The sequence below is a fragment of the Eriocheir sinensis genome, chromosome 17 (genome assembly GCF_024679095.1).
Source record: "Eriocheir sinensis breed Jianghai 21 chromosome 17, ASM2467909v1, whole genome shotgun sequence".
Lineage (NCBI taxonomy): Eukaryota > Metazoa > Arthropoda > Malacostraca > Decapoda > Varunidae > Eriocheir > Eriocheir sinensis.
Genome location: NC_066525.1, coordinates 7,328,536 through 7,355,658, shown reverse-complemented (window position 1 = coordinate 7,355,658; position 27,123 = coordinate 7,328,536). Strand labels below are relative to the sequence as shown.

Below are 27,123 nucleotides of genomic sequence, written 5' to 3'. Positions count from 1 at the left end.
TGGACAAGATAAAGGGCAAGAACATATACAATAACGAGAACTAGAGGAGGAGGAGGAGGAGGAGGAGGAGGAGGAGGAGGAGGAGGAGGAGGAGGAGAAGGAGGAGGAGCATAAGAACAAACTATATAGAGGAAGAAAAACAAATAGAAAAACGAACACGACCAAGCGCAAGAACATAAACAACAACGAGAACTAAAGGAAGAAGGCAGGAAGGAAAAATAAGTAAAGGAGGAAGGAGGAGGAAAATGAGGAAAACGAGAAAGAGAGGGAGGAAGGGGGAAGAGGAGGAAAAGGAGGAAGACAGTCAGGAGGTTAGCAACGAAAACTGAAGGGCAGCGGCAGAGAAGGAAGAAAAGAAAAGAAAAAAGGAAAGAAAAAGGAAAAAGATTGCTACTGGAAAAATAAAAAAATAAAACAAGTAAAAAGGAAAAGATTGCTACTGTCTGTATAGTTCCTGACTGCCGACGGTGTATAGGCCTTAGAACAGGTGGGAGGCGAGGCGAGAAGCGGGGAGGAGGAGGGGGAAGGCAAGGAGGGAGGGAAGGGAGAAGGGAAGGGAAGGTAACGTAGGTGAGGGAGGGGGAGGAGGAAAGGAACGTAGGTGAGGGAGGGGGGAGAGGGAAGGAAACGTAGGTAAGGGAGGGAGGAGGGAAGGAAACGTAGGTGAGGGAGGGGAAGGAGGGAAGGAAACGTAGGTGAGGGAGGGGGAGGGAAGGAAACGTAGGTGAGGGAGGGGAGGAAGGAAAGGTGAGGGAGAGGGGGAGGGAAGGAAACGTAGGTGAGGGAGGGGAGGGAAGGAAACGTAGGTGAGGGAGGGAGGGAGAGAAGGAAACGTAGGTGAGGGAGGGAGGAGGAAGGAAACGTAGGTGAGGGAGGGGAGGGAAGGAAACGTAGGTGAGGGAGGGGGGAGAAGGAAACGTAGGTGAGGGAAGGAGGGAGAGAAGGAAACGGTGAGGGGAGGGAGGGAAGGAAACGTAGGTGAGGGAGGGGGAAGGAAATGGGTGAGGGAGGGGGGGAGGAAAGGAAACGTAGGTGAGGGAAGGAGGGAGAGAAGGAAACGTAGGTGAGGGAGGGAGGAGGAAGGAAACGTAGGTGAGGGAGGGAGGGAGGAAGGAAACGTAGGTGAGGGAGGGAGGGAGGGAAGGAAACGTAGGTGAGGGAGGAGGAAGGAAACGTAGGTGAGGGAGGGAGGAGAGAAGGAAACGTAGGTGAGGGAGGGAGGGAGGGAAGGAAACGTAGGTGAGGGAGGGAGGGAGGAAGGAAACGTAGGTGAGGGAGGGAGGGAAGGAAACGTAGGTGAGGGAGGGAGGAGGAAGGAAACGTATGTGAGGGAGGGAGGGAGGGAGGGAAGGAAACGTAGGTGAGGGAGGGAGGGAGGGAGGGAAGGAAACGTAGGTGAGGGAGGGAGGGAGGGAGGGAAGGAAACGTAGGTGAGGGAGGGAGGGAGGGAAGGAAACGTAGGTGAGGGAGGGAGGGAGGGAAGGAAACGTAGGTGAGGGAGGGAGGGGGGGAGGGAAGGAAACGTAGGTGAGGGAGGGAGGGAGGGAAGGAAACGTAGGTGAGGGAGGGAGGGAGGGAAGGAAACGTAGGTGAGGGAGGGAGGGAAGGAAACGTAGGTAAGCTAAAACGATGCGTCTGTCTTTTAAGAGCGAAGAATAACCACCAATCACCACCAGGAGGATTTATGGTCCATTTTGGTATCCGGAGTCACCATCAGCACCGTCCACGTTGCCCCGGGTGACCGACTTCCGGAAATAAGGGCTTAAGGTGTGGGCTTCGACAGGTGTGGATTGGGACAGGTGTGTGGTGCTGGTGCTGATGAATGACACACACACACACACACACACACACACACACACACACACATACCATGGCGCCTTTAATAACTTACATAAGACAATTCGATTTAATTATGGACCGAAGTGACTGACCAGGTTGTGTGTGTGTGAGTGGGCCTGGTAAGAACACACACATACACACACACACACACACACACACACACAATAAAAGAACCACAATGCAGACTTCAACAAAAAATAAAACCACTTCTCCCAACACGAAGCACCGTTCACTAGCAGATTAACAAGAGCAAACAAATTATTACACTCTTCATTCGTCGATCGCTCATCTTAAGTGTACCCGGAATGTGCTAATGAGGATAACGAACCGTGAAACTCCAATACCGGGGTCTATTTTCTCTTTAAGGCCAGTAAATACGTGCAATTGCTGGTAATCGTGTAAGTGAATTCTCAGCTGAACGTGTGTGTGTCCAGCGGAAATCTCGTATATAACTGTGTGTGTGTGTGTGTGTGTGTGTGTGTGTGTGTGTGTTTTCCTCTTCTCCCTCTTCTTCTCCTCCTCTTCTTCTTCCTCCTCCTCCTCCGCCTCCTCCTCCTCCTCCTCCTCCCCCAATAACTACTAAGCCTGAGGATAAAGTGTGAAAGAAAATACGGCATTGCTCTTTGCTATTTATAACTCTTCCTCCTTTCTCCTACGTGTCTATGTGGTCATCCAAAATATAGCCCTCCTCTCTCTCTCTGGTGCTCTTTTTTCCCTCTTTTTCCTACTAATCTCTAAATCTAATGCTGTTTTGCTTTATGAATATGGAATTACCCTTTACTTTTACGGGATCTTGTATTTTTTTAAAGTACGCTTGCCTATAAATCCAATCCAATTTTTTTTTTCGGTCTCTATATATATTTTCTTCTAAGGGATCCACAAACAAACACCTGCACACACTTCCTCTTTCCTCATCCCTTCCTTATATTTCCTCCATCCGTCTTTCTCTTCCTGCCTCTCCCTCCTGCCTTCCCTCTCCTCCTCCTCCTCCTCCTCCTCGTCCCACTCTCTTCCTTATTGCTATCAAAGGAAAAGTCTCACTATGACCACACGAGAGAGAGAGAGAGAGAGAGAGAGAGAGAGAGAGAGAGAGAGAGAGAGAGAGAGAGAGAGAGAGAGAGAGAGAGAGAGAGAGAGAGAGAGAGAGAGAGAGAGAGAGAGAGAGAGAGAGAGAGAGAGAGAGAGAGAGAGAGAGAGAGAGAGAGAGAGAGAGAGAGAGAGAGAGAGAGAGAGAGAGAGAGAGAGAGAGAGAGAGAGAGAGAGAGAGAGAGAGAGAGAGAGAGAGAGAGAGAGAGAGAGAGAGAGAGAGAGAGAGAGAGAGAGAGAGAGAGAGAGAGAGAGATTTCTTAGGAGGACATGATGAGCGGGTGAAACTCTACGATCAGGGCTTCAAATTCTAGGTTTTTGTCGCGATGATTGTCGGAAACATTTGTTACGAGCCTGTGCTGATGATTGTGTCTATGCGTCACCTTGCTTTTTCTTTTTCTTTTCTTTTCTCTATTGCTTTTCTCTTTTTTTATTTACGCTCATCCTCGCTTTGTTGCTCTCTTCCTCGGCATGTTCTCATTTTATACACAATCATCCTTCGTTTTCTCTCTCTTTCTTTTATCGTTCTCTGTTCGTTTTCTATTTACGTTCATCCACCTTTTCTTTTTTTCTTCATTCCGTTTGTTATAATTTTTACGCTCGTTCTTTTATTTTTATTTTTTCTCTTTTTTTCCCTTTACGTTCATTCATGTTTTCTTTCTTCTTCCGTTTGTTCTCTTTTGTTTTTTGCTCATTTTCTCTTTCTGTTTTCTACTATCCTCATTTTATCCCTTCTTTATTTAATTTCTTGCCTCTCTCTCTCTCTCTCCACCCCCACACACACACCTAACAGCACTGAGAGGAAGCGGGGTGCGGTGTCAGGATATTGCCGCTCCTTGACACGGAAGCAGAGACTGTCAATTGGGAAGAAATAAAGAAAATGAACGTTTGAATTGTGGCTCTGAAGGAAATGATGCGGTCTGAAACTTTTCTCGATCTTCTCTGCTTGAGTTGGGGCGCAAAGGCATTGATTGGGGTGTTCCTTCAGAGCGCCGCAACAACATTCTTTTTTTTTTTTTTTTTTTTTTGGTGCTGCCTGTTGCGCCGGTAGGTTCTCTTGAGGGGCCTTTTGGACGACCCCAGCCCGATAGTAGCGCAGGCGAATTTTTTTTTACAGTGGCGGCCGTGATATGACTTGCTTGGCCCCGGCGATCCTAACCCGTCCACTGCGATTGGCACGGATTTCACATTTCCAGGTCTTTCTCTGGCTCTGTGGAGTGTTTCCCATGTGGTATTGGCATGCTGGATTTCCCCTCCCAAGGTGGATAATTTTACATTTTTCTTCATTGATTTGTAGCAGCCACTTTTTGTTCCATTCCTGTAGCTTGGTGATGTCTTGTCTTCTTGTAGTCAAGGGTCAAGGGGTGAAATTAAAAGCTAAAAAGTTGGCAATGTTGACAAAGCCAGTTAGAGGTTATGATTGAAAGGACAGATTAATACTAAACTCATGACACTGCAACGGATGTGATCGTAACGCCAAACATACTGTAAATAGATATGATACAATACTACACTTTAATAATTCCAAATATATATGAAATTGAAAGCTATAAAGTTAGAACAAAATTAAGAACGTAACTACACTTTAATAATTCCAAATATATATGAAATTAAAAGCTAAAAAGATGGAACAAAGTTATGAATGTTACTACACTTTAATAACTTCAAATATATATGAAAATGGGAGGTAGAAAATAGAATAAAAACAAGAAATAGTCCAAAATAAATAAAATGGGCCAAAAGTATACGGTGCAGTAAGCGGGGCGAGATTCATGTCCTTTGTATTACCTCGCAGGGACAGGGAAGCGAGACCGGTGGAAACTCTGCCTCAGCGGGCGTAACATTGCCGATGCAGAAAACACCGACATCAAGACCTGATTGCCAGAAATAATACTTCATAACTCCGCCAAGCAAGCCACACGCAGATCCAGCCACTGACTCATCCTCGTTCCCTTCTCCCAAGCTTCCTGTCGTGCTGCATTACTTCCTGCCATCCGGTGCGTCCGATTCTCTGTATACGGTGTCCTTGAGGCGCATTGAGACTTACTGAACGAGCAAGTATAATGATCATCTGGGGCCATATTCTCAGACGCTAACGGCTCTCATAACTGTTTCCAAGAGCCACACAGGAGAGAAATCGGGTTCGCATGAGTGTATTTCACGCTTATGGTACAAAGTCTTGTCAAAGTATTACTAGGCTAAAAAAAAACACCCTTGGAAATGCCTATGACCTCTACGAAAGCCTTTCCAAATGTGGGTGTGCAAGTCCCCAAATGTTTGATAATGTGGGTCCAGGACTGTCCGGGAGGTAAGTAGAGGGTAGGGACAGGACGCGTGAGGGTACAGAAGGGAGGAGAGCCGCACAGGAGGGAACGGGTCATGGCCTTTCACGATGGAGGGTTACGCCTCGCCTAACACGAGGGGTGATGGGGTGGAGGCAGGGGGGGCCATGGAGTCTCGCAGTTTGAAGCCACTAAACTGTCAGTCGGCCATATTGTTCAAGCCGGAGAGGAGTGGCCAATTGGATGTACCTCCATGAGCGGCCGGCCAGACCACGCAGACTGGCAGTACATGCTTGCCGATTACAATTTTCACTTGTATTTGTAAAGGAGACCGCACATCTTGGTGATGAATTGTCCTCACCGCATTTCTTGGTGATCATGAATACATTACCGCGCTTCTTGGATATCATGTACAGTACTTTCTTACCTGTTACAGTATATTTACAGTAATAAATTACGAAATTATTTTAATTTCATCCGCCTGCATGTTAAAGTGCTGGAAAACAGTAAGAAGAGAAAATAAAAACATTACGGTACTCCATGGATGCGGTACTCTAACTCTAAGGGCAAGCGCCCTCCATGTTAGGCGCGCTCCACCCTCGTATTCGTACCTCACGGCTTGAACAATATGGCGGCCGATTTGACAGCTGAGACTACGAAAACTGGCTTCACTCACCAGTACAGCGCGCTCGGGGCTGTGGGCCTCTCCACCCTTAATACCTCCATGGGTGGAGGCGACGACAAGGAAGGAATGACCACAAGGGCTAGACGGACGGTGGTAGGGTCGGGACGTGAGGTAACAGAGGGCGGAGAGAGGCCGAGCAGGAGAATGAGTCACGGAGGAAGGTTAAGTTTGATAATGGGTAGAGGATTTGCTAAAGGCGACTGGGATGCAAGAGGGAAGTATTGGTGGGGTAGAGACGTGAGGTAACACAGGGAGGAGAGAGGCCGAGCAGAAGAGAATGACTCATGGTGGAAAGGGGTAGAGACGTGAGGTAACACAGGGAGGAGAGAGGCCGAGGAGAAGAGAATGAATCACGGTGGAAAGGGTTAAGTCTAGGTGTGATGGAGGAAAGAATGAGTGCTAAGGTGACGGGGATGCAAGAGGAAAGTACTGGCGGGTGGTGGATGGCGTCACGGGGGGAAAGTCACGGTTCCCTCAATACAGACATCGTGACACAGCCGTATACGAAGAAAAGCGTAATAACTACTGGCCAACTTTCTCATTTTTTCAACACCACAAATAGAAACTTAAGAGGAAAAAGTATCTAAACAAACTGCGGTCAAGAGACAAAATCACGAACGTCATAAAAGACCAGCGAGCGCAGTGAACAAACAGGAGTGAAAGTGTTAAAGACGACACTACCGCAGGGAGGCGTTGCAACATTCCTGGCCATTTACTAAAGTTGGTGTTATGGATGCGAGCGACGGGAAAGCAAAGAGGGCATTATGGAGGTCAAACACGGCGATGACTGAGACTTAATAGGGGCGACGGGAAAAGCAAAGGGGAGGGGGTGCGTTATGGGGGTCAAATAAGAGGGATAACTTAAGACTTGCTGGGGGCGACATGAAAGCAACAAGGAGGGGGGGCATTCTGGAGGTCAAATACAGGCGACGAAGACGACTTGCTGGGGGACACGGAGGACCAAAGGGGGGAACTGTGGGGGGCAAATGCGGACGACGACAAAGACTTGCTGGGGGCGACGGAAAGGCAAAGACGGGCACTGTGGACATGCTGGGGGGCCGACAGGGAAGCAAAGGGGAGGGGGGCATTGTGCGGGTCAAATACGAACAACGAAGACATGTTTGAGGCGACGGGAAGGCAAAGGCGGACACTGTGGACATGCTGGGGGGCGACATTGTGGGGGTCATATGAGGACAGCGAAGACGACATGTTTGGGGCGACGGGAAGGCAAAGGCGGGCATTGAAGGGTCAGCTGTCTTCCTTTCAGCGTGCAACAATACACTTCCTGCCGTGAGCCGGGTGACGCGTTCCCACTCATGCCGGGCGCCTCGTGAGAATCCCCGGCGTCAATTTTCGAGTAATCTCTTGAGGAGTGAATGCTCAAGAGAAAATAAGTTAAGTTTTTGCCTCCGCCGGCCCGCGTGGTTTTACATTTTGTTGCTGTGATGGAAGTGGATGATAAGCACTTGGGTCCTCTATAATTTCAGTCTTCTTTAACTGTGATGAATTCCTCACTGGTCGCGGTAATTGAATATTTTCCTGATTAGCATGTTTTCCTTCCCATTCTGTAACTCGTTTAATGCAGCTACGAGCCAAAAGCGAAATTCCGTTCACGTAAAAAAAAAAAAAACGTGTGTGTGTGTGTGTGTGTGTGTGTGTGTGTGTGCGTGTGTGTGTGTGTGTGTGTGTGTGTTACAGCATTCGGCCCTCTTGCCCGCTACGGTGCACATGAGGCAGGAGGGGAGGGACGGGGCGCCATACGGAAGGGAGGGTGGAGAGGAACGGGTTGCTTCTGAGATGGACGATGAGGGAGGGTGGGGGTGACACGCTCTGCTGCCTTGCGTATACTTCACCGGGCATGTGTCGTAAATCTTGCCTTATTATATTCAGGCGGCGAGGAGCCCAGTCAGTCTGCTTTTCTACTTTATTTCACATCCTTCCACTCTTTATACGTACCCGTAACCACTCTCTCCCACCGCCTCTTTCACTATCCATCACTTCACTTAACCTCAGTCAGTTTGCGTCGGCGGGAGAACAGTGTTGGTGGGTATTATGCATGCACGTATTGAAGGATGAGGATGAATGGGAAGGGTCGTAAAACACCTTCACCGCCGCGAAATTAACTCGTCTAGATGCACACAACCTAAGCAGGCATTGATTCCTTCACTGCTACATACGGGCAGCACTAAACTGAATAAAGGAAAGGGAGTTATGATCATGCAAATTTTTTTTAACCTCCCCCCCACACACACCACACACATACGCACCCCCTTCCCCCCTCACAAATAATTCACTACACCTTCGCTCTGCTCCAGTATCTCCTCGCGTCCCTCGCCCCGCCACGGTCCACTGCCTCGCCGCTGGGACAAGTCAGGCTCATTAACTCCCTTGTGAGGATCTGCCAAGCGGCGCCTCACTTGTCCGGTTAATTCACAAAAGCCTGGGAACTTCCTGGCCGCACCTGTCATTACCCCGCAGCTGCCACTTGGAGACTGAGGCTGGGTGACGCTATTCCCAGCAGTGGACGCTCCCGCCCTCCAAGGCTTTATCGCCATGTCACACGAGCTGATTTTAAGGCGCTGCGTGCTTGATGGCTTCCGTGTTCGTGTTGGCGTGAACAGGAGGACGCGCCTCGCCATAACGTTGACTAAGTGCAACGGGTCGTCTTTTCATACGTGAGATATTTCGGGTTTTACGACTTCACTCACGCAGACACATTGCATTCATGGGGCCATTCACTTAGGCACATTTGGATGAAAGCTGGAGCAGGTGTTATAGTGCGTTCCATGCGAAAAGGGCGTTTCGTGTGTATTAACACGTTTTGTTGGTAAACCGCTTGTTATGTAACAGTGCTTCTTCATTTCGGTTAATAAGGAGGTAAATAAATTAAAGGTTAGCAGAAGGTCAAGAGAAAAAGTAGATTGTAATTGTTGTTTATGTGAGAACAAATGAAGTAGGAGGGAGAAAAGTGAGAGGAGAGAGAGAAGAAAGACAGAAGACTTGAGTTATCTGGCCAAGAGCAATTTTGCCGAGGTTTATGGTGATTGAACGGAGAAAGAGAAAAGAAGGTCGGTCCGTAAAGAAACCCAACCAGTCCATATAATATTTTCTTGCTCTCTATACTTTATGAGGCTCCTCGCCCTCCACTCTCTCCTTCCCATCAGTCCATGTTCTCCCAGCCACTCACATGCATGATTCGTGGGACTCAAACGCCGTCCATTCCTCGACTTTCATCCGGCCATCTCGCGCAACTGGCCAACGGCGGTGATGGCTTTGGCGACACACGGCGGTGACGGCAACACGTACACGCCCTGGGGTACTGGCTCCCGAAAAGACTAAGCATATTATTTACAAACATAATAAAGCGGATTACCCAGACATCGCCCGGGGGAAAGTAAACCGGCGGATGATTTGGTGTGATGAAGGCGGGGCGGTAAAGTTGTAGTTCTGAAACCTTTACCTGAGGAAGATTTAAGAGTGGACCAAAGTGGCGAGGGTGTGAAAATGGAATGTTGAAATTGTTGCTTTGATGGAGAGAGTGTTGACGCGGAAGGGGAGGGAAAGGGAAGGAAAGGGAAGCGTGAAAGAGTGGGGGGGGATACATTGGGTAATGATAACCCTCCGTTGTTATTTCATCCAAAGGTTAGTGGGCTCTCATTAAATTAAGACATACTGGTGATTCCTCTCGACTAAATTGGTGCCTTGATGGAGTGATTGTTGATGGAGGAGGAAAGGGGAAGGGAGGGGTCAAGAGGAGGAAGGGGGGATACATTAGGTAAAGTTGAAGTTGGTGGATTATTTATACTCTAAGCAGTCTGTTGCCTCAGTGTATATCTCCGTCTCTTCATCCTATAAAACTGTAGTGGGTAAAAGGGCAAATATGACGTCTGGGTTACCGCAGTTTACCTTCCCAAGATGTCCCCAAGAATCCATTTACAGACCATCACGGCAGGGAGGATGAACAACTGGGTGGGCTGAGCTGCGACGACCAGGGCCGGAATCGAACCTAGGGCTGAACATTCGTCGGTAGGTATATGCTAACCAGACACCATGGAAACGATACACCGTGTTAAGGTAATTATCCGCTCTTGTTTCCTCGGGAGGTGTAAAGGAGGAGGCCATTCACTTAGGACAGGTAGTTAATCTCGAGTTAATTGGGTAAGCAGGTGAGGGCGAGCTTCGGCGGGGGAACGTGGGAAGATAAGCGACGCGATGGCTCTCGGCTGAAGTTTATGTGTGAGTGAGAGTCTTTTTCTATTTATTGTGTCCGGCGAAATTAATGTTTGTGTGGCTTTGGGATTCTTTACGTGCAGGTGGTCGCCGGTGTGGGTGTGAGTGTGGGAGGGTGTGGGTGTGTGTATGGGAGGGTGTGCGTGGGCGTGGGAGAGATTCTCTGGGTGTTGAAATCTAGTGAGGGTGTGGTGTGGTGTGTGTGTGTGTGTGTGTGTGTGTGTGTGTGTGTGTGTGTGTGTGTGTGTGTGTGTGTGTGTGTGTGTGTGTGATACAAAATAAAAAAAATAACTGCTGTCTCGAGGGAAAAATATAGTGGCGAATAGAGTTTCATGATTAAACGAAGTATCTTGTCTTGTGAGAAAGGAGGAAAGAACACACACATGCACACACACACACACAAAAAAAAAAAACTCGCTTAACCTTTCGCTAAATAAGACAGTATAACTTTTCTTAACAAGTATGTTGAGAACCTTAATAAATGGAATACTAAACACAAAGAGCCAGGGGAGAAACACACACACACACACACACACACACACACACACACACACACACACACACACACACACACATTACTTTCGCTGAGTGATCGTGAGAGGCGGTGTTTTAGGGAAGCGGAGGGGAGGGGGGAGGGGTAGGGGGAGTGAGGGGGGCGAGAAGAAAAGATATAGAGGGTGGGGGGAGTGGGAGGAGGAGGAAGAGCAGTTCTGTATTACTTTCCTCCTCCTCCTCCTCCTCCTCTTCCCCAGGCGGGTGTTGGCCAAGACTTAACTCTCGTTCCTCCTGAGCCAAAAACACGAGTCTCCGTCGCTGTGTTCCGGGAGGTTTAGTTCGACCCGCCGGGCACAGCGTTTAGGCGGCAATTTACGGTTTTGTCTCAATACTGACTTCTGGTTGCCTGGGGATCTCGCTCGTGTGGGCCTCGGCGGTGTGTTCTTCCTGGTTGTACTGAGTCGTTCTTCCTCTTAATAAGTCGTTCTCCCTAAATTTTAAGTCGTTCGTTTCATTGCACTGTGTCGCTTTTCCTGGTTACACTAAGTCGTTCTTCCTGGTTGCAATGAGTCGTTCTTCCTGGTGTAATGAGTCGTTCTCCCTGGTTACTTAAGGTCGTTCTTCCTGGTTACTGTTAGTCGTTCTTCCTGGTTACTGTAAGTCGTTCTTCCTGGTTGCAATGAGTCGTTCTTTCTGGTTGCAATGTGTCGTTCTTTCTGGTTGCAATGAGTCGTTCTTCCTGGTTACTGTTAGTCGTTCTTCCTGGTTGCAATGAGTCGTTCTTCCTGGTTGCAATGAGTCGTTCTTCCTGGTTGCAATGAGTCGTTCTTCCTGGTTACTTTAAGTCGTTCTGCCTGGTTAGTGTAAGTCGTTCTTCCTGGTTGCAATGAGTCGTTCTTTGGTTACACTAAGTCGTTCTTATTTATAGCTTGTCCACAACGAGCAACACCGGTCCTTCTTGGGTCAATAATCGTGACTCCCAAGTTAGAGTCACAAGTGTGTCTCCAGTGTGTCTTGTAAGGGAGAGGGTTGTGAAGCGGCACTAAACGGGATCGAAAATGTCATAACTAATTGTTGAAGAAAGGAAAACATAAATGAAAGATAACAACAAAAAATATAAACACCATGAACAGCAACAGCTAAGTCAAATCAGCTCTGAACGGGATCCGAAATGAGTCTCTACTGTTTGGGTACGGCAGAAAAACACACAATGAAAGTAGCATAAGAAAAACAAGCACCACGAACCGCGACAGGTAAGTCAAAGAAGCGTCATTTTAACTCTGGAACCCGAAGCATTAAAAAAAAAAAAAAAAAATGGAAATAAAAAAACAAAAAAATATAAAACGCCTACGTCGATCCCCAAGTAATTTCTTCTGTGCGGGATGTCGTTCGGCCTTGGCGCGGCGCGGGGGCGTTTTTGCGAGTGCTTTTCATCCGCTGGTGCTGGAGGGGGAATGGACGGCCAGGCAGGTGCTCGCTCATTCCTTGCCTACGCCTCCCTCTCTCCCCCTTCCATTATAACCATGAGGTCGGGTGTCAGGTGTAAGCAAACAAGCCTTCATCTAATTTTGTGGAGTCAAAAGATCCTTAATCGTGTACACCATTTTTTTTTCTCTTTCTCTCTTCAATGGTGTAATACAGTCGACTAATCTAAAAACAAACTCGACGGCCATTTCCTCCACCTTAGCATTCAATAGGGCAGAAATTCAGTTTTGTTGACCATTAGGGTATTTGTTTGTTGTGGTATCACTTAGTTTTAAGGACAGACGATTGTACCATGTGGTCTGAATATCTACGTAAATCTCAGTACATTTCTAAGCATATGAAGGTTCAAAGTACGATTGTGCGGCGAGAATGATTGATTTGTGTGTGTGTGGATCTTTTTGTCAGAATATCAAGCTGACTGAATACGCTGGAAAGGCGGCACACTCATTTAGATCTTGCACTCAGACTCATGTTTTAACAGCACGCCAAGACAGCGCCAACGTGACGGAGATGAGCACCGCCGCCACGCGCAGCCATACCGTTATGCTCCCAATTTTACCTTTTTACCAAGACAGTTATCCATAACCGCTCCCGTCGCCCTATCGGTGCCGCGTCCCATCACTCAGCAGTCCCAAAGGTCACCCGCCACTAGGGCCGAGGCGACCCCGTGACCCACAAAAGCCTCATGAATTATGTCAATCACAGGTTGTCGTGCGGCCAAAGCCTCCTCCGGGGCCTTGCTGCCGCCGCGCTACAGTGGGGAGGGGTGGGGCGAAGGAGGAGGGAGTCTAGTGGGGTGTGGAAGGAGGGGCGAAGTGAAGGAGGGGGTTTGGGAGGGTGTGAGGGACCAGGGAGGAGAAGGAGGGAGAAGGTTGGGGTATGGGAGGGTGTGGGTGGCGGGGAGTAGTGGAGGAGAGAGTCTGGGTGGGTGTGGATGGAAGAGAGGTGGAGTGTAGGAGGAAAAATGAGAGTGAATGATAGGGGTAAGAGGAGTGGGTAGGGAGGAGAGGCAGGAAGAAGGTGGAGTATGGAAGGCCAACTACTGGAATGAGTGAGTGAGTGATAAGAGGAAGGGAAATGAAGAGAAACATAAATACTTTTGGTTTGTGTTCTTTTCCAGGACCACGTTCGCTGACCTACTCTCGAAATGAAAATGAAATGAATCACAACTTCTGAGAGACGGAGGAAAAGTTAGCGAGTGGGTGATTAATAAGAGTTTGAGGAGGGAGAAAAAATATAAATGCTTTCGTTCTGTGTTATTCTTTCCAAGCACCGCGTTTGCTGACCTATTCTCGGACTGATAGGCAACGCAGCTTCTTAGACATAAAAAAGTAAGCGAGTGGGTGATTGATAAGGGTCATGGGATGGAGAAGAAATATAACTACTTCTGTTCTGTTAGTCTTTTCCAGCACCGCGTCTGCTGACCTATTCTCGAACTGAAAGGAATCACTACTTCTTAGAGATGGAGAAGGAGAAGGTTGAAGGAAATAATAGACTGAGAGAGTGAGTGATGAAAGTAAAGAAAGGGAGAAAAAATATAAACGCTCTTATTCATTGTGTTATTCTTTTCCAGTGCCGTGTTGACCTATTATCGAACTGAAAGGAATCACAACTTCTTAGAGATGGAGAAGGAGAAGGTTGAAGGAAAAAATAGAGTGAGCGAGTGAGTGATGAAAGTAAAGAAAGGGAAAAAATATATAAAAGCTGTTGTTCAGTGTGTTATTCTTTTCCAGTGCAGTGTGTTGACCTCTCGAACTGAAAGGACTCACAACTTAGAGACAAAGAAGGTGAAACGTGGGAGGAAAACAATAGAGGAGGAGTGAGTGATGAAAGTAAGGAAGAAATATATAAAAGCTGTTGTTCAGCGTGTCACTCTTTTCCAGTACCGCGTTGGGTGACCTATTCTCGAACTGAAAGGAATCACAACTAGAGAGAGAAGGAGAAGGTTGAAGGAAAAAATAGAATGAGCGAGTGAGTGATGAAAGTAAGGAAAGGGAGAAAAAAATAAAAGCTGTTTTCCTCAGCGTGTCACTCTTTTCCAGTACCGCGTTGGGTGACCTATTCTCGAACTGAAAGGAATCACAACTAAGAGACAAAGAAGGTGAAACGTGGGAGGAAAACAACAACGGAGTGAGTGAGTGATAGGGGTAAGGGGAAGAAGAAATATGACTACTTTTCCTCAGCGTGTCACTCTTTTCCAGTACCGCGTTGGCTGACCTATTCTCGAACTGAAAGGACTCACAACTTAGAGACAAAGGCGAAACGTGGGAGGAAAACAACAACGGAGTGAGTGAGTGATACGAGTAAGGGGAAGAAGGCTCACCTGCACTGCCATTACCTTCCCCTCGTGTCTCTCCTATTCACTTTACCTTCGCTCTTTTTTTCCTTTCAGCGTGGGTCCGAACAAAGCGATGAGGCAAGAATAACGCAAAGGTAGTGCAATTTGGTTTTTGGGTCATGTTTTTTTTTTCTTTCTCTCTGTGTAACCTGCAATGTTTTATGTTACCACTAATGATGCTATAATATTAGTGACCGCAACACAGGGAACGACAAAAATAGCAACCACCACCGCTACTACTACTACTACTACTACTACCACTACTACTACCACTACTACTACCACTACTGCTACTACTACTACTACTACTACTACTACTACTACTACCAATTTTGTTATTTCATCTATTACTATTGTTATTAGTAGTTATTCTTTTATTATATGATAGCGTGACATCAAGAGGAATGTTCGTGGAGTTCAAGAGAAACATCCACTGACAAAACAACAACAACAACAACAACAACAACAACAACAACAACGACAACAACAATTCTCTCTCTCTCTCTCTCTCTCTCTCTCTCTCTCTCTCTCTCTCTCTCTCTCTCTCTTTTCCCCCCTGAACGTTTCCACACCTTATTACTGTCGTGGCGGCACAACAAAACGTTTCCCACGTCAGACTGGGAGAAATTACCTCAATGATACGTTGTTGACAGTCATGAGGTGGCGGTGGTGGTGGTGGTGACAGCGGCAAAGGTAAAGGAAGGAAAGAGAAAATACTGTCCTTATGATATGTGGTGGTGTAATTCCTGGTAGTGTTAAAAAAAAAGATGTAAGGTGGTTGTGGTGGTGGTGGTGATGACCCTCGTTGGTGATGACAGCGGCAAAGGTAAAAGGTAGTGTTAAAAAAAAAGTGTAAGGGTTGTGGTGGTGGTGGTGATGAGTGGTGGTGTAATTCCTGGTAGTGTTAAAAAAAAAGATGTAAGGTGGTTGTGGTGGTGGTGGTGATGATGGTAGCGGTGGTGACAGGTGGTGGTGATGGTAGTGTTATGGAAGTGGGGAGAAAGAGACAAGGTGGTGGTGGGGGTGGTGGTGACGGCGGTGGTAAGGGTAACAGTGATAAGAAGGGACGAAGAGTGAGAGGTGGATTTGCTTCGCCCGCCGCCCGGCCAGCATATATATTGATTCCGTTTCACAATCTGACACTGCGGGGTTTGTAAGCAGCAAAACTACGAAAAACAATGAGAATTCCTTGTATAGAGTTTCGAGTTGATATAAAAGCTAAGAAATTTGAGGAAACTATACAGGAAATCACACACGAGATCATTTTAGTAGCTGGTGCCAAGTAGAAAACCTGACCTTTATGGGGAATATAATTTGGTTTGGGGGTTTATAAGAACACTGTATTGGACCGCGGAATTGGGCCATTGAGACATCCATTAAGGCCGCGATGGGAAGCCTGGATCGGTATTCTCATACGCTTCCGCTTTCACATCAACTATTTCCAAAGGCCGAAAAAGAGCTCAATCGCGTTCCAATTAGTGTTTTTGTAGATTCATGGCAGAAAAAAAAATTATACTACCAGGAGGGTCATAAAACTACTTCTGCAAATGCCCAAAACTCTTACGAAAGCCTTGTCCAATGTGTGGGCTTGGGCTCCGAAATGTTTAAAGAATATGCCCCGGCGAGTATATTCTAAAACGCTTCGCCTTTTACACACTCACATTTGACAGTTTTCGTAGGAGTTCTGAGCATTTCCAGAAGTATTTTTATGACTCTGGTGGTAGTTTGAGCCTTCTTCTGTCCCTTGAACGTGAAAAACACTCATAAAAACCCGATTAATCTCCTTTTTGAACTTTGGAAATTGTCGACGTGAGAGGTGGAAGTGTCTGAGACTGAGACTGCCGACCCTGGCCTCCCGCGCCGCGTGTTCCCGAGCACCCACGGGCGGCGCCGCGGCCTTGCTGACCCTCGGGCGTCGCGGCGGCCAGCGCACCACACACACCCCTCCCCCCCCGCGGCCAGCACACCACACCCACCCACCGCTGCCACCACGTAGACACTCACTGGTGGCTAAGTGGATAATGAGGCAGATGAGGGACAAAGCTGATATATTTCTTAACTGAATGGCCCGGCAAGGAAAATATGGCGCTACCCTGACCCTTGCTCCCCCCTACCCCCCGCCGCTGAGTTGACACCACGTATTTACTCATCAGTAGACGCGTTAAGTGGACAAATAATGATATACGTAAAAGACATAACTTGTATTTCTTAAGTGAATGGGCTCGACAAGGAAAGAAAAACACTAGCATTTACGCATCCAACACTGACATAATAGTAGGCACTGAGTAAGCTAATGGACAAAACTTAGTAATGACGTACGTAAAGGATATAACTTGTATTTCTTAAGTGAATGGCTCGACAAGGAAAGAAAAACACTACCATTTAAGTATCCGACACTGGCATTTTAGTAGGCACTGAGTAAGCTAGTGGACAAGTAATGACGTACGTAAAGGATATAACTTGTATTTCGTAAGTCAATGTCTTGGCAGGGGAATGAAAAACTACCATTACGCCCCCGACGCTGGCATTAGCAGGCACTCCGTAAGCAAGCGGACAAATAACGAGACATGAAAAAGGGGATAGATAGTATTTAAATCACACGGTAAAAGAAAAACAAAGAGGTAAACCGCACTAACACGATCGCCCCTGACACTACAGAGACGCAAGTGAGAAATAACGAAACAGACGTAGAAAAAAAAGGATAATCGTACTTGAATAACTCAGTAAGGGAAAGAATGTTACACCCCAGAGACACAAGTGACAAATAACGAAACAGGCGTAGAAAAAAAAACCCGGATAATCTTACTTGAATAACTCAGTAAGGGAAAGAATGTTACACCCCAGAGACACAAGTGACAAATAACGAAACAGGCGTAGAAAAAAAAACAGGATAATCTTACTTGAATAACTCGGTAAGGGAAAGAATGTTACACCTCTCCAACACCCTCGCCACTGACACCCCAGAGACACTCATCCGTAGATAAGTGGACATGAAATAACGAGTTGGATGTCGGACAAGACTGATGCCGCTCACTTGAAAGGCTCAGCAAGACAATAAAAGGAAGATAAATCAATAACAAGGCGACTTTTTATTTTCCGCCACCATGATGTATATCCGGGGGGGCAATAACCGCCGCTGAGGACTCGATGAATGTGACGCTAATCGAATTTGTGGTCCCAAACAACCGTGATGAATGACAAAACACAGGCTGGAAAGATTGGGTTTAGGGCGATGAGGTTGTCGCTGCGGGAATATATGGCGCCAAGGACAATATACTGCCTCAACAACAGACAGTAATTAGGTGCTTGACGGAGAGTGACAGGGATGACGGATGGGGAGGCGCAGAGGAGACCGGCGGGAAGGCGCGGGTGGGCGGTGGTGGCGCTACAGTCAATCCTTGGTACGCGGGAGACGTAGTAATGGTCGTGGGAAGAAGCCTTTAGGGACATTCATTTAGAGGGGAGCATGTTTCGGGCTGCCAGCGGGGAGGGACAGGGAGCGTTCTTGATGTACTGTGTCGGTGTTCTCAGACGCCGCTTCCTCCCCCTCACATCAACTGTTTCCAAAGGTCGATAAGGTGATTAATCGGGTTTTCATGACGGTTTCTTCACGTTCATGGTACAGAGGGAGGATCACACTACCAACAGGGTCATTAAGCTACCCCTGGAAATGCCCAAAACGCCTACGAAAGCCTTGTCAAATATGTGTGTTTGGCCGCCGGAGTGTATAAGAATGCGGCCCATGTCCCACTCACCGGGGGCACTCTACACACTCCCTTCCGACACCCTTTCAGCTACAATTTTTCACTCGGAAATATGGACGGTTTTCTCATGCCAAATCGCGCCTCCTGACCTATCGCGGATAAATAAAAAGAAACTAAACCACTTGATTAGAGTAGACCACAATGGCCCTCAAACGCTATTATTAAGTAATAAAATATAAAGGTACACCAACTGGAACGCGCCGTGGGCGAGGGAGGAGGAATGAAGCCTGCCGGAGGGGGGAAGGGGGTAGGGGAGCGGAAGAGAGAGAGCGAAAAGGAAAAGGAGGAAAAGAGGCCAAGGACTCGAGAATTTTCAGAGACCAGCATAATACTAATTCGAAACTATCGCCATAAGTCAATCACTCCCCCCCCCTCCCCAGGCCCCTCCCCCCTTCCATTTACACTCAACTCCATATTGCACAGCGCCGGCCGTGTTGTGAAAAAAATGAAAAATAGCAAATCATGAAAAATAGACAGTTTCTCTCAAGATTATCATCCTTCCTTTCCTCCCTCCTTCTCCCGGTCCCTCCCTCCATCGTTTCCTCCGTTCCTCCGTCTCTAAGCCCTGCCGGCCATCCTGTACCGTCCCGTGACATGGTGTTCTCACGATTTCCAGCATGACTAATTGAGGGACAAATCGGCCGGCGAGGCAGCGCGTGGGAGCGACAGCGGGCAGAGTGTTGAGGCCTGCCGGGCGCCGCTGTGGGCCGCTCCGAGGACCACCTTTTGCTGACACCATAAAGTGCATAGAGAAAAAGGCCTGTCGTCGGTAATGAATATAAATGTCCCCGAGTGTGCCTTCCTTATGAGTTCCCCCGAGCTATGTTACCGTTCCTGAACACTTACATCTTTCTCTTTCAGCGGCAGCCCACATGATAATAGCGGTTTCTGGTGTTAAAATGTCTGCGCGTGTTTATTTTACTTTATGTTTTCAAAAGAAGCGGACAAGAAAAACGAAGAGGAGGAGGAAAAGGGAAATTAAGAGATGGTGATGTTTGCGCCTATTACGTTGACACTATATTACCTGAAGAAGCGGACAAGGAAAAGGAAGAAGGGGAAGAGAAGGAAAAAATGTGATGATGGTGATGTCTGCGTCTGTTTCCTTTACTTTATATTATTGCCCAAAAAGGCGGACGAGGAAAAAAAAAGAGGAGGAGGAGGAGAAGGAAAAAAAAGATGATGAAGAAGGGCAAGGATTATAGGATGTGCTTCAGGAGACAGGAGGATTTGAGGAAAGAAGGAAGGGAAGGGAGGAAAGGGATGAAAGGAAGGAAGGAGGGACAAGGGAGGGGAGAGATGGGGAGGGAGAGGGGGGGGGGGGAGTCAGGCAGGTAAGGACGGATGGTCATAAATTTCATTACTACCTTAATTGGGTTGTTATGACTGGCCGGCTCAGTACATCATGTGCGGCCGCTCAGGGTGCCGAAACACACGCACACGCACACGCACGCACACACACACACACACACACACACACACACACACACACACACACACAGACCGCAGATAGTTAGAGATAGAGGAAAGAGCAAGGGAGAGAAAGAGGAGAGAGAGAGAAACAAGAGGAGGCAAATTCTTCACCACGAAAGGTAGAGAGAGAGAGAAGAGGGAAAGAGAATGACGGAGAGACAGAAGGAGGTACATTCTTCTAGAGAGAGAGGAAAAAATAAGAGAGAATGAGGGAGATAGAGAGGGAGAGAGACACCAGGAAATACACTCTTCATCACGATAGGTAGACAGGGAGAGAAAAGAGATGAGAAAACGAGAGAAACAGAAGAGAGAGAGACAGGAGGAGGCAGACTCTATACCACGACAGGTAGAAAGAGAACGAAAGAGAAGAGATAAGGGAGAAGGATAAGGAGGGAGAGACAGGAGGAGGCAGACTCTTCACTACGATAAGCAGAGAGAAGAGAAGAGAGAGGAGAGAAGGAGAGGAAGAGACAGGAGGAGGCAGACTCTTCACTACGATAAGCAGAGAGAAAAGAAGAGAGAGGAGAGAAGGAGAGGAAGAGAGAGACAGGAGGAGGGAGACTCTTCACTACGATAAGCAGAGAGAGAGAAAGAGAAGAGAGAGGAGAGAAGGAGAGAGAGAGACAGGAGGAGGCAGACTCTTCACTACGATAAGCAGAGAGAAAAGAAGAGAGAGGAGAGAAGGAGAGGGAGAGAGAGACAGGAGGAGGCAGACTCTTCACTACGATAAGCAGAGAGAGAAAGAGAAGAGAGAGGAGAGAAGGATAGGGAGGGAGAGACAGGAGGAGGCAGACTCTTCACTACGATAAGCAGAGAGAGAAAGAGAAGAGAGAGGAGAGAAGGAGAGGGAGAGACAGGAGGAGGCAGACTCTTCACTACGATAAGCAGAGAGAGAGAAAGAGAAGAGAGAGGAGAGAAGGAGAGGGAGAGACAGGAGGAGGCAGACTCTTCACTACGATAAGCAGAGAGAAGAGAAGAGAGAGAAGAGAAGGAGAGGGAGAGACAGGAGGAGGCAGACTCTTCACTACGATAAGCAGAGAGAAGAGAGAGAAGAAAAGGAGAGGGAGAGACAGGAGGAGGCAGACTATTCACTAGGATAAACAGAGAGAAAAGAAGAGAGAGGAGAGAAGGAGAGGAAGAGAGAGACAGGAGGAGGCAGACTCTTCACTACGATAAGCAGAGAGAGAGAAAGAGAAGAGAGAGGAGAGAAGGAGAGGGAGAGACAGGAGGAGGCAGACTCTTCACTACGATAAGCAGAGAGAAGAGAAGAGAGAGAAGAGAAGGAGAGGGAGAGAGAGACAGGAGGAGGCAGACTCTTTACTACGATAAGCAGCGAGAGAAAGAGAAGAGAGAGGAGAGAAGGAGAGAGAGAGAGGCAGGAGGAGGCAGAATCTTCACTACGATAAGCAGAGAGAAGAGAAGAGAGAGAAGAGAAGGAGAGGGAGAGAGAGACAGGAGGAGGCAGACTCTTTACTACGGGTGACGAGGCAGACGGTTCACCACTAACACACCCGTCACTGTGGGAATGGTCGTTATGGCACAGTTACCCAGGCAGTCCCACACCTCCGCGCCGCCCCCGAATCGTTAGCTGGTGAGACGGTGATGGATGTCGGCGCAGGTTTCTCTGATTCGGAGGACCATAAAGCCACAATCAAGCCATCAATTCAATAAGCGCAGACACCACATAACCCATCTTGGCTGCCGGAGATTGATGTGGAGACAGAGATCTTTCGGCGGCGGGAGTGACGGACGAGGCGCCGCGGCCGCTTCGCTGGGACACTCGTTTAACCCATTGGATGCGGATTTCCTACAAGAAGACATCACCAAGCTACAGGAGTGGAAGAAAAAGTGGCTGCTCCAATTTAGTGAAGAAAAATGTGAGGTCATGCATCTTGGGAGGGGAAATCCAGCATACCAATACCACATGGGAAACACTCCACTACCCACCACAGAGGCACAGAAAGACCTGGGAGCATGTTACCAGGCTACCAGTGAAGGCGAGATCCGTGTCAATCGCAGCGGATGGGTTAAAGAGGAGGCCTGCTGGTTCGACTCCCCCTCCTACCCCTTGAACATACTTTTTTTTTACAGTATTGGAGACAGCTCAAGGATAAAACACAAAAACAGCAACAAAAAGGTCCACTAGAAGCTGCTCCGACAAAAGAAAAAGAACGAGAGGACAAAAGAGAGATCAATTTCGGGTGGAGAGGTGTCACGATACTCTCTCACGTTCAGGAAAACAAATCTGTCTGACTCTATCACACTGAGCAGACCATCTAAGTGATCATAATAAAAGAAAACGTACTCCCAATTTCCCCTTAGCCCACTCTTATATATATGGTACTAACGAAGACTTAACGGCAATATGACAATAGGTTACAAAGGACGGAAAGTGATTGGAAAGAAGAGCAAATGGAATACAAAGGTTTGATTGGCGACGGGTTGAGGAGAGAGCGCTACTTACAGACGGACAAGGCGCTGAGGCTCCCTTCAACAGATCGCGTAGCTAGAGAGGTCTGCTTCTCCGGCTTCTCCCTCCATCCCCCTCCCCTTAACTCATCTGCTGCGATTGCCATCAATTTGGCTTTCACTGGTAGCCTGATAACATATACTCCCAGGTCTTTCTTTGCCTCTGTGGTGGATAGTGGAGTGTTTCCTATGTGTTACTGGTATGATGGATATCCCCTCCCAAGGCGCATGACTTTATATTTTTTTTCTTTATTGAATTGTAGCAGTCACTTTTTGTTCCATTCCTGTAGCTTGGTGAGGTCTTCTTGTAGGAAATCCGCAGTCAATGGGTTAACTAATCTCTAGAAAAACACTTACGATTCCTAGCACCAAATAAAGTAATAAATATGTAAATAAAAGAATACCCAGAATGAAGTCGAGCGTAAACAATCCCCGAAAAAATATGTAAAGTACCGATTCATTTTCTTATTACATTCAAATTAGGCAAAATGAACATCCTACAGTGACTTACATGCAGTTTTTTCGTTGCAGTCAAAGCCCACGCGATACGTATAACATAATCAACTCACACGGACGATTAAGCAGCAACCAGCCTGACAGGAGGGCATATTTACCGAAAACTGGTAGGTAGTGAGGCAAATTATATGTCTAATCTTTACTGGATCCAAAATGCAGGTGTGTGACAGGTGAGGTGTCTTAAGGGGGTGACTATGCTATAATGATGTGTAACAGGATGAGAGAGAGAGAGAGAGAGAGAGAGAGAGAGAGAGAGAGAGAGAGAGAGAGAGAGAGAGAGAGAGAGAGAGAGAGAGAGAGAGAGAGAGAGAGAGAGAGAGAGAGAGAGAGAGAGAGAGAGAGAGAGAGAGAGAGAGAGAGAGAGAGAGAGAGAGAGAGAGATAGAGAGAGAGAGACAGACAGACATATGAGCAATATTAAAAAGTCTCTCCGGTGATCACCTCGTCCTGTAAGGTGTACACTTTTGCCAACCACCCCAAGACGTATTGCTTCACGCCTCTGCCTCACTCCATCTGGGACTGTACGGGGAAAGGGTGTGGGGGAGTGGGTGGAGGTGAGGGTGGGGAGGAGGACTGGCAAGGGTGGGTAGGGGAAGCGGAAACCACGAGCAGGGTGAGATATGGGGTGGAGAGGACTGACAAGGGTGGGGAGGGGAAGAGGAAACGAAGAGTGGGGTGAGGGATGGATGGGAAGGACTGGGAAGGACTGGAGAGGATGTGGAGGGGAAGAAGAAACCAAGAATGGGGTAAGGGATGGGTGGGGAGATGGGAAGGACTGCTCAGGGTGGGGAGGGGAAGAGGAAACGAAAAGTGGATTGGGAGATGCATGGGGAGGACTGGTAAGGCTGAGGAGGGGGAGAGGAAAACAAGAGTAAGGTGGGGGAGGAAGGAAATGCATGGTAAAGGTAGGCAGGGGAGGAGGAGCACAAGAGTGGGGTGCGGGTGAGGGGGATGGAGGGTAGGGGGGACACTGGTTGGGTTGGGGGATGCATGGGGAGGACTGGTAAGGCTGAGGAGAGGGAGAGGAAAACATGAGTAAGGTGGGGGAGGAAGGAAATGCATGGTAAAGGTAGGCAGGGGAGGAGGAGCACAAGAGTGGGGTGCGGGTGAGGGTGATGGAGGGTAGGGGGGACACTGGTTGGGTTGGGGGATGAATAGGGAGGACTGGTATGGGTGAAGATGGGAGAGGAAAACATGAGTAAGGTGGGGGAGGAGGGAAGGCGTGGTAAAGGTAGGCAGGGGAGGAGGAAACCAAGAGTGGGGTGCGGGTAAGGGTGATGGGGGGTTGGGGGGGCACTGGTTCACGGACGCTGAGCAAAAAGAGTCACGGAGGATGAGCATAAAGATCCGCGTATAATAAACTGCGAGGCGAGAAGCATGAAGGGAGATAAAGATGAAGCGTCCACCTCCAGTCACGCACAGGGGGATTCCACATCGGACTTGGGTTGGTATCGTCAGACTCTTCCACACCTCACATCAACAATCTCCAAAGGCCGAAAATGAGATCAGTCGGGTTCTAGTGAGTGTTCTTTAAGGTTCATGGTATAGAAGAAGGGTCAAACTACCGCTAGGGTCATAAAACTACCCCAGGAAATGCCAAGAGCTCCTACGAAAGACTTACTAAATGTGTGTCCATGAACGAAGATATGTTTCCTCAGTGACGCCTCTCGAAGATGATATTGTTACGCCAATGCTCGGATATGTTGTTACGCAAAGACTCGAATATGTTACCGTTACGCCCAGGATCGAAACCCTCGTAGTCTACATCATCCGTGACGCCGCTCGAGTATGCTGTTGTTACGCCAAGGCTTGATTATGTTGATTTTACGTCCAGGTTCATATCCCTTCATCAGCCTGTCACAGGGTTGAGTAGAAGAACCAACTCGGACTAACCCAAAATAGTACTCTTTTAAATCATGGTCTACATAAAGGCTGGAGTGAGGGACAGCCTGGATTGAGGTTCTCTGCTGCAGGGAGTGACAAGACCAGGAAAGTGTGACCGCAAAACGTGGAAGAAGACGAGGAGGAGGAGGAGAAGGAGGAGGAGGAGGAAGAAGAGGGGGAGGACACAGTTAAAGGTGCACAAAAATAGTTAATAAACGGTCATTACGCTCGTAGCCACAGGTGACTGACAAACGCTAACAAGGCAGACCCAACACGGAGCTCGGCGTCCCCGTGTGCTGCTGGTCACGTGGACAGGAGCCTAGTGTCATATTCTTAAACATTCCGGCGCACAAACACACACATCTGACAAGGCTTTCGTGGGAGTTTAGGGCATTTCCAGGGGTAGTTTAATGACCTTATTGGAAGTTTGACCCTTCTTCTGCACCATGAGCTTACAAAAACACTCATTAGAACCCGACTGATCTAATCTTCGGCCTTTGGAGCTAGTTGATGTGAGGGGTAGAAGGGTCTGTCAATACCGACCCAAGAGTCACACGGGTCCTGCACTGCGCCGTGACAACCTCCTGGCACGGCGAACATTCCTAAGAGATACTGGGAATAGTTTGATGTGCATTATTGCGACGTGCTCTTGACTTTAAGCGGCTCTTCAGTTTCTTTCCACGGGTCTAAAGTCGGTATTCACAGACCCTTCCGCCTCCCACACCAACTATTTCCAAAGCCCGAAAAGGAGATCAGTCGGATTCTAATGAGTGTTTTTTTAGGTTCACGCACAGAGGAAGGGTCAGACTATCACCAGGGTCATTAAACTACCCCTGGAAATGACCCAAACTCCTGCAAAAGCCTTGTCAAATATGTGTGCTTGAGCGACGAATTGTTTAAGAATACGGCCATAAAAGTCGCAATATGGTGGTGATAAACGCGCTTGGCGGAATGCAGGGGAAAGGAGGAAGGCGGGGAGGGGTTGCGTCGTCCACCGTGTCACTATGGCGCTTCTTTTTGTGCTCCGCTAAGCTCCGTCACGCAATATGGAAAGCTCCCTCGTTGGGTCTGGTGGATGGTGCGCCGTCTGCTCGAATGCACGGCGCTGTTCGTCACTGTTTGCCGAGCGCCTCTCCTGACCACAACAACACCAGACTAACGAGGATGGACGACTGCGATTTGTGCCTCCGACCGAACCAGACGGCGGCGGAGTGACTGGCTGGTTCGGGCAAAGTCACGACGGTAGAAAAATGAGGCGCTTGACTAAACAGAGTAAAGCATGAACATAAATTACGACAAGAGAAAACAAGCGAATTCACGAACATATGAAATCAAGAAATACATGCACACACACATATAATTAGACATTTAAACAGTGATAGGAACAGAAAGAGAAAGACGAAAGATGGATAAAAAAGAAAGCAGGAAGGAAGATGAAAAAGGAAGAAAGATAAGAAAGGAAGAAGGAAGAATGAAAAGAAGGTAGAAAGATAAAGAGGGGAGAAAGGACGAAAGAAAAGAAGGAAGAAATTTAAAAAAGAAGGAAGAAATATAAAAAGGAAAAAGGAAGAAATACAAAAAGGAAGAAAGAAGAAGGAAAAGAAGGTAGAGAGATAAAAAAGGAAAAAAAGAAAGAAAAAGGAAGAAATTTATAAAAGAAGGAACAGATAATAAAGGGAAAAGAAAGAAAGATAAAAAGAAAGAAGGAAGAAAGGTAAAAAAAAAACAAGGAAAAAAATAAAAAAACGATGAAAACTGAAGAAAAAGTTAGGAGAAAGAAGAAAGAGATAAAAAGAAAGGAAAAAATAGACAAGGACTTCGAAACCACAATTAGGCTAACGAGACAAAGATGAGCAACCTTACCTTGAGTTCCGTGTACAGGTGGACGCGAGGGCCTGCGGGGGGGAGACAAAAAGGAGTTAGACACGCTATGGACGGCACTAAAGCGGGTGTGTTTTTTTGTTTTGTTTTTTTACAGCAGAGGAGTCAGTTCTAGGGCATAAAAAAAAGGAAACAAATGTGAAAAAAAAGCCCGCTACTCATTGCTCCTAAAAAGAGTTAGAGGAGTGGCCGAAAGATAGGTCAATTTCGGGAGGAGTGGTGTCCTGATACAGGTTTAGGGAGCACAAGAAGGAATGAGATCGTAAACCTTAATGGGAATGCATCACGTTGTTTTGACTGAAGCATGAGTCTACGATTATTAAGCCATTGTATTCTTTTTTAATCTCAAAGTGGTTGGAAATAGTCATAATATCTATCTTCAAAGGTTTCGTGACGTTCTTTCTACGGTGATGATATTTTCACAACACCTCCCGTCATTCCCTCTCAGTAGTCTTTGCACATCTTAAAATTTCAAATCAACGTCAGACTAATGTTTTTTTTTTTTTCAAACTATCCTTGACGGGCATATTCCACAGTTGTCATTCATTCAGGAACAATATTTTTTCCATAGCGTCCCTCTTATTCGCTCTTTGCAATCTCTTCACTCCTTACATTGTCGATCCTTCCTCCATCTTTTGTCTCCTGTTTTGCTAATGTATCCTCGCTGCAGCTCCTCTAAACTTCCCTACTATTAACACGT

General features: G+C 47.5%; 1 protein-coding gene across 2 annotated transcripts in view; it reads right to left on the bottom strand.

Annotated features, from left to right (window-relative positions):
* Positions 1–27,123, bottom strand: part of LOC126999883 (putative uncharacterized protein DDB_G0277255) — a 128,400-nt gene that overhangs the window by 12,898 nt on the left and 88,379 nt on the right. For both annotated transcript variants that reach the window (XM_050863006.1, XM_050863005.1), the window contains one exon: positions 26,406–26,437. The gene's annotated coding sequence lies outside the window, so the exon portion shown is untranslated. The remainder of the gene's footprint in view (positions 1–26,405; positions 26,438–27,123) is intronic.